The following is a 7849-nucleotide window of genomic DNA, read 5'->3' as shown; positions in this document are numbered from 1 at the left end:
ATCGGAGTAGAAGTTCGAATGTGAAGTTCAATGTCCAATACTCACTTTGATATGGTTTTAAGTTCTAATTGATTTTAAATTAAACCAGTTGGGCTAGGTATATTTGATTTTGATTCCAAGAAGAAGGAATACAACAATTCCTCTTTTCAATTTAGATTGGAATATAGAAACACAATTAAATTAAATAAGCTAATAAAAGAGAATATTAAATAAGTACAATGTAGCCTAAAAATAAACACAAACTTATCTCAGAATGATGCCTTGATTTTACTTGAATTGAGTAATCAATCTCTGAAATTCGTTATCAATTTATAGATGCAAAAATCACGCCTACGACTAGTCCTGAGTTCTCCACGACTGGTCGTAGATGAAATGAATTTTTGAATTTTCAAGTGGGATTGAAACAGATGGTTACACGACCGGTCGTAGGGTGTCTACGAATAGTCGTAGAAAACCCATGATTGGTCGTAGGACTCAAGGATTCGTTGCTCTAGTTTGAGTCAAAGAACTAGGACTAGTTGAATGACTAGTCGACATTGTTCACACGACCGGTCGAACAGAGTCCAGAACTAGTCGTAGATGAATAGAAAATTCTAAACAATTGCTACAAACTTAGGACTGGTCCTGGATTTTCTAAGACTAATCGAACCAGTGCTAGGACTAGTCAAACAAGGTCCAGGACTAGTCTTAGAACAGACCAAATACTTATAAAGTGATTCAATATGAATTATGTATTCAAAATGACCTACCCTAAGGTCAATCTAAGGTCTATCATACCTGAGACATGAAGTATGAACATTGAAACTTTATTCAATCAGATGAAGGTTGACCTTTGAACCTTATGAAGCTTGAGATCTCAACTTGATGTAGCTTGATCTTGAGATCTTCTACAACTTGGATTTGTCTTCCTAGAATGTACTTTATTTTTTAACATCATCTTTAGACTTGAACAAGCGCTCTTCTGATTGACATTGTTCTGAACATTGAAGCTTATAGAAGAGGATCAAGTACATGACCTTGCATTTCTTGAAGTAGATCACCGTACTTGACTTGAAGCATTGATGCTATGTCTTGAACATCCATACAACAACAAACTACACAAGACACATATAGACATTTTGGCACCACAAAATTTGACGACCAAAGGAGCATGAGACCATAGCACTTACAATCTCCCCCTTTGTCAAATTTGTGACAAAACACACTCCAAAGAAGAGAAGCACAACTCATATATAAAAGAACCAGTTACAACCTGATTAAAGAATCATGCACCAGTTGTTAACTTAATGAATCATGCACCAGTTTTTAATAAGCACAAATATTATAGCCTGGTTAACGAATCATGCACCAGTTGTTAACAAGCACAAATATTACTCCCCCTGAGTAGCACATATAAATCCAAAAGAAATGTTTATGCTACTACTTCCACAAATATCAATCTATATACCCAATAAATTCTCCCCCTTTTTGTCACAATATGACAAAGGAAGAAATAAAAGGATAATTAGTAGGAGAGTAAGTAATGGATGAACTAGTCAAGATATAAGCAAGTTAAAAAGTCCACACACCATAAGCTAGTTGAAACAAAAAATAGTTACTTAAGGTTCATACACCACTAAAAGTAAAAAAGTAATAAGGTTAATACAGACCAATATAATCACTTAATCAGATCCTGAAGAAGGAGCAGGAATAGAAGGATCAAGTTGATGAAGGCCCCTGTTTATACACCTGAGATACTTGCGCATATATTTAAACCTTAATCGTGGGCAACATTCATATTTTCTACCTTCTCTTCCAAAGCACGTAAACGTGCATCAAACTCAGATGACTCATAATCAGGATCATTTTCAGAGTTAGATTCTATCTCATTAAAAATGACATCCATGTTAATATCATTAGGAGGAAGATCACCAGCATCTTCTTTATTCAAATGAGGTGATGGATAGGAGCCTCTCTAATAGGCATAGCCACTAGCATATGATTAGCTAAAACAGTCATAAGATATGCAAACGAAATATCACTATGACCTGGATGGAGACGAAACTGAATAATTGAATGACATATCAAGGAAGGCAGACAAACTTTAGTACCAAAAATGATAGAATGCAAGACCCGAACCATAAAAGAAGTTAATTCAGTTTTGTTACCTAAACAAGGATATAGATTTGAAATAAAAATTCTATGGAGTACCCTGTATCTGGGTAACAAATACTTTGCGGGGAGCGCATTCCCTTTGTGCGTCCATTGTACATTCATATTGCATAGACCTCTAGTTAGCATACGTTTCTCTGATTCAAAGGGTTTTTCAGTTAAAGTATGAATAGGAATACCCTCATCACTAATAAGAATATCCATAAGGCCAGATATCAAATGACGATCTACATCAAATGGCCCTTCTCTACCATCAATCTTAAATGATAAATTTTCAGCAGAAAAGTTAGAAAGACATGCAAACATGGCCTATGCAATAGATTGGAATGTTGGCTCAGATGTTATCCCATCCTACAACTTGGAGTAGGGGTAGGATACCAAACTGAGCAATATAATTAAGATCAACCAAATGTTCGACAATGACATTGTGCATATGCAAATCCTACACATATGAGGGATCATCTTCGGGAGACCGAAGATGTCGCCGAGTTAAATTTGACCTAGAAGAGGAAGCACCACATGTTGTTTTCTTTTTCCCTCTAGAGTCCATTTGCAACAAGAAACTCAAGGAAACAAGAAGATACAAATGATGTAGATTGGGGTTTTGCTAGATCAGATTTTTTAAAATCAAACCACAAAATTGCAATGAAAGATCAAATAGATTACTCCAAGAGTGAAAATGAAGTAATATAGACTAGAATCTACAAGAAAAATGCAAATAACGCACTAACCTTGAAGATCTAAGTCAGTGGCTTCGACTGGTCGGGCGTCGGCTCGTTGGAGAGGGAATAGGAAATGAGGAAGATGATATTTTTCCCCAAATTATAAAAGACCCAAAGCGCTCCACGACCCGTCTTGAGCTGTCCTCGACCAGTCGTACCATGACCGGTCGAGTACAACCACGACTAGTCGTGTACAGGAAAAAATGTATTTTTTCATAAAAATTTATAATTTAACCACATAAAGTATTAAATATATATATATACACTATGATATATACATGCATGAATAATCAATTTTGAATGCACATACCAAGATCAAATTTTAATTTATTAAACCTGCTTTTGTCGAGCGATTTAGTGAAAATGTCAGCAAGTTGAGTCTCAGTCGGAATGTATTCTAAAGATATTATTTTTTCTTCCACTAATTCACGAATATAATGATACCTAATGTCAATGTGCTTGGTACGTGAATGTTGGATTGGATTTTTTGAAATATTTATGGCACTAGAATTATCACAATATAATATCATTGATTCCTGTGCAATTCCATAATCTCTTAACATACGTTTCATCCAAACAAGTTGAGTACATGCATTTCCTGCTGCGATGTATTCAGCCTTAGCAGTTGAGAGCGATATAGAACTTTATTTCTTGCTGAACCAAGAAACTAAACAATTTTCAATATAAAAACAACCACCACTGGTTGATTTCCTATCATCGATATTACCAGCCCAATCAGCATCAGAGTACCCAGCCAATTGAACACTAGTATCATATGGATACCAGAGACCCAATTTAGTAGTACTTACAACATATCTCATAATCCACTTAACCACAGTTAGATGTGACTCTCTAGGGTTAGACTGATATCTAGTGTAAATACTAACACTTAAAGCAATATTAGGTCTACTAGCAGTTAAATAAAGTAGACTACCAATCATACTTCTATGCAGTCTAGGATCCACATCTTTACCTGTAGAGTCCTTTGAGAGTCTTAAAGTTGTACTCATAGGAGTATTAAAGTTCTTACCATTTCTCAAATCCGAACCTTTTAATCAAGTTCAAGGCATACTTGGTTTGAGAAATAAAAATACCATCAGGTTGTTGTTTTACTTGCAACCCTAGGAAATAGTTTAATTCCCCAACCATGCTCATTTCGAACTTAGATTTCATTAAATCTGTAAACTCAACAGTTATGTTAGTACATGTTGATCCATAAATAATATCATCAACATAGATTTGAACCATTAAGATATCATCATTATGTTTCTTAACAAAGAGCGTCTTATCGACACTACCCATTTTAAAATTATGACTTAGTAAAAACTTAGTCAATTTTTCGTACCATGACCTGGGAGCTTGTTTTAAACCGTAGAGAGCCTTTTTAAGGCGATACACATGATCATGGTTCTTAGGGTCTTCAAAACCCATTGGTTGTTCCACATATGTAGATCACCATTTAAGAAGGCACTCTTTACATCCATTTGATAAATTTTAAACTTCCTAAAGCATGAATGGATATAAAAAGTCTGATTGACTCAAGACGAGCTACTAGGGCAAAGGTTTCATCATAATCAATGCCTTCTATTTGAGTGTACTCTTGTACAACTAGTCTAGCCTTGTTTCGAATAATATTACCAAGTTCATCAGACTTATTTTTAAAAATCCACTTAGTTCCTATAATGTGTTTATCTTTAGGTTTAGGAACTAAATACCAAACATCATTTCTCACAAATTGGTTTAGCTCTTCTTACATCGCAACTATCCAGTTTTCGTCAGAAAGAGCTTCTTTTATGTTAGCCAGTTCTATCTGGGATGTGAAGCATACATAATTACATATGTCTTCTAGTTGTCTACGAGTGCACACACCAGTGAGAGGGTTTCCAAGAATCTGAGTAGTTGGATGATCTTTAACAAACCTCTGTTCAGTATAGTTTGATTTGATGAATTATCTGGTTTGTCAATTAAAAGAACTTCATCATTATCTGAACTTGGGACAGGTGTATTCAAATGATCGTTTATGACCACATTTATAGATTCTTAAATCACACCAGTCCTTTTGTTCAGTACGTGATATGCACGACTGTTTAAAGAATATCCTAAAAAGATTCTTTCATCACTTTTTGTGTCAAAATTTCCTAGATTTTCACGGTCATGCAAAATATAGCACTTGCTGCCAAAAACTCGAAAGTATTTGACAGTAGGCTTCTTATCAAACCAAAGTTCATAAGCAGTTTTATTATTAGATTTACATGTATAAACTCGGTTAATAATATAGCATGCAGTATTTACGGCTTCAGCCCAAAGATTTCTAGGGAGCTTCATACTATTTACATTTCCCATTTCTTGAAGCACTCTATTTTTCCTTTCCACAATTCCATTTTGTTGTGGTGTTTTTGGAGCAGAGGATTCATGCGATATTCCCTGATCGCTGTAGAATTTCTCAAAACTGCTATTCTTAAATTCAGATCCATGACCACTACGAATTTTACTGACTTGAGAACATTTTTCAGTTTGAATCCGCTTAAGCACTCTTTTTACTTCATCAAGGGTTTTTTATTTATCCCTTAAGAAGGCTACCCATGTGAATCTGGTATAATCATCCACGATCACCAGAATGTATTTTTTACCACCCCGACTCTCCGACCTGGTTGGTCCTATAAGATCCATATGAAGAAGTTCGATTGGTCTTTATGTGGCATTGGAGTTCACTTTCTTGTGAGGGCTCCTTATTTGTTTGCCAATCTAGCATTCACCACATATTTTGTCTACTTTCTGTATTTTAGATAGACTTCTTATTAGTTCTCTTTTGCTCAATCTATATAGATTATGGTAGTGTACATGTCCAAGGTGTTTATGCCATAATTCTGTTTCATTGATATGGACCATGTAACACAATTGATTAGATGAGCTACCATTGCATACAATATAGCAGTTTTTAGAAGTCCTGCGCCCAATTAATATTACAGAACCTTTTTGTTTAAGATTTCACAATCTTGATTTGAAAATTTCACACTATGATTGTTATCGCATATTTGAGATATGCTTAACAGGTTGTGTTTTATTCCGTCAACATATAAAACATTCTTAAATAAGAGAAGATTATAGAGTTGAACCGTACCTTACCCAATAATCTTGCAGTTGCTACCATCACCAAATGTGACCGACCCATCAGTCGTATCTTTAAGATCGGTAAATAAAGCCTTGTCGCCTGTCATATGCCTAGAGCATCCACTATCTAGGTACCACTTTGAATGACTTGTAGCTTTGAAAGCAGTGTGGGCAACTAAGCAAGTAACCTTAGGAACCCATTTCATAATAGCTTTGGGTTTAGGAGAATAGTTGGACTTCTTTTATCTGTTGTTGTAAGAATGAACTACTGAGTTAGATTTTAAAAGCTCCTTAAGCAAATCAACTATTTTTTCGGCTAAAGGGTTTCGATTCTGATTTTTGTAGTTGACAAAGTTACTTTTAGGTTTTTGAAAAGTTTTAGCATTTTTAGAAAAACCTTGAATAGTACTTTTTCCTTTTGAATTAGAAGTTTCTCCTTTCACAAACTTAGGAGGAGTATTCTTTTGTTTAGAAGGTATATTCTTATCGTAGCCCAATCCGGATCTGTCGCCACATTTTCTAGATCTGGATAAGAGTTTTTCAAACTTTGAATCTCCTTGGGCATACCTCCATGTATCCTTTATACTCAAAAGTGAAGAGTTTTCAAATTTAAGTTTGTCATTTTCAGATTTAAGATTTTCAATCAGGGAGGTTTTGAATTCTAAATCGCATTTAGTCTTTTCAAAACAATCTGAAATAGGGATTTTTCTAAAACAAGAGACTCATAATTTTCTTTAAGCTTTAAAAATTTTCTTTTTGAAGTTTAAGTTTGACAACAATTTTTCAACTTTCCTTGTATAGGGCATTGTAAGCATCTTGAAGATCATCTTTATTTTCACGATCACTATTCAAATTTTCTTCACTTGTTAAATCATCATTATCTGAAAATGTGAATTTAGCTAGAGTCATAAGAGCTTTAACTTCACTACTTGACTCGGTTTCAGAATCTTCTGATTCAGAAGAGGCTTCAGAATCAGAGGATTCATCCCAAGTATCCAACATACCCTTCTTTTTGGGTGTCCTTTTTAGGACACTTGTTTACCAAATGCCCATATTCTTGGCAGTTGTAACACTGACTGTCTTTTAATGATTTTCAAGATTTAGATTTCAGTTTAGATCTTTTCTTATCATTTGCTTTTTGAAAATCAACCTTCTTTTTTACTTTTGAAAATTTTTTAAAACTTTTTTGCAAAAAGGGCCATATCATCTTCAAAGTTTTCTAAATCAGAATTTTCTTGAAAACTATTTTAAAAAGATTTAAGAGCAATCGATTTTCCTTTTGGAGCTTTAAAAGTTAACTCATTAGTCTGTAAAGAGCCAACTAATTCCTTTACACTCATATTGTCCGTATCACGAAGTTCCTGAATCGCGGTTACCTTAGAATTGAACTATTCAGGAAGTGAGCACAATATCTTTGCACACACTTTGCTTTCTGGGATTTTATCACCAAGGCCCCACATAGAGTTCACAATGTATTTAATCTAGTGTGTAAGTCTATAAACATTTCATTTTCCTCCATATGAATTTCTTCAAATTTGGTTGTGAGGATTTGGACTTTAGATTTCTTGACGATTGATGTACCCTCGTGTGTCATTTCTAATATATCCCAGGCTTGCTTTGCAGAATCACAGGATATAATTCTTTTGAACTCATCCAGTGATAGTGCGCAAGTGATTGCATTTAGTGGTTTTGCATTTGCACTACTCTCACTTTTCTGAAGTGTGGTCCAAGAAAAATAAGCTATTATTCTCATTGTTTTTGAACCATCGATACCAATCACTTCAATGGTAGGAGGGGTCCATTCATTCACTGTGGCTAGCCACACACTTTCATCCATGGATTTAAGGAAAATCCTCATCCTGGCT

The sequence above is a fragment of the Magnolia sinica genome, chromosome 12 (genome assembly GCF_029962835.1).
Source record: "Magnolia sinica isolate HGM2019 chromosome 12, MsV1, whole genome shotgun sequence".
In the NCBI taxonomy this organism is placed as follows: Eukaryota; Viridiplantae; Streptophyta; class Magnoliopsida; order Magnoliales; family Magnoliaceae; genus Magnolia; species Magnolia sinica.
This window is presented reverse-complemented; position numbering follows the sequence as displayed.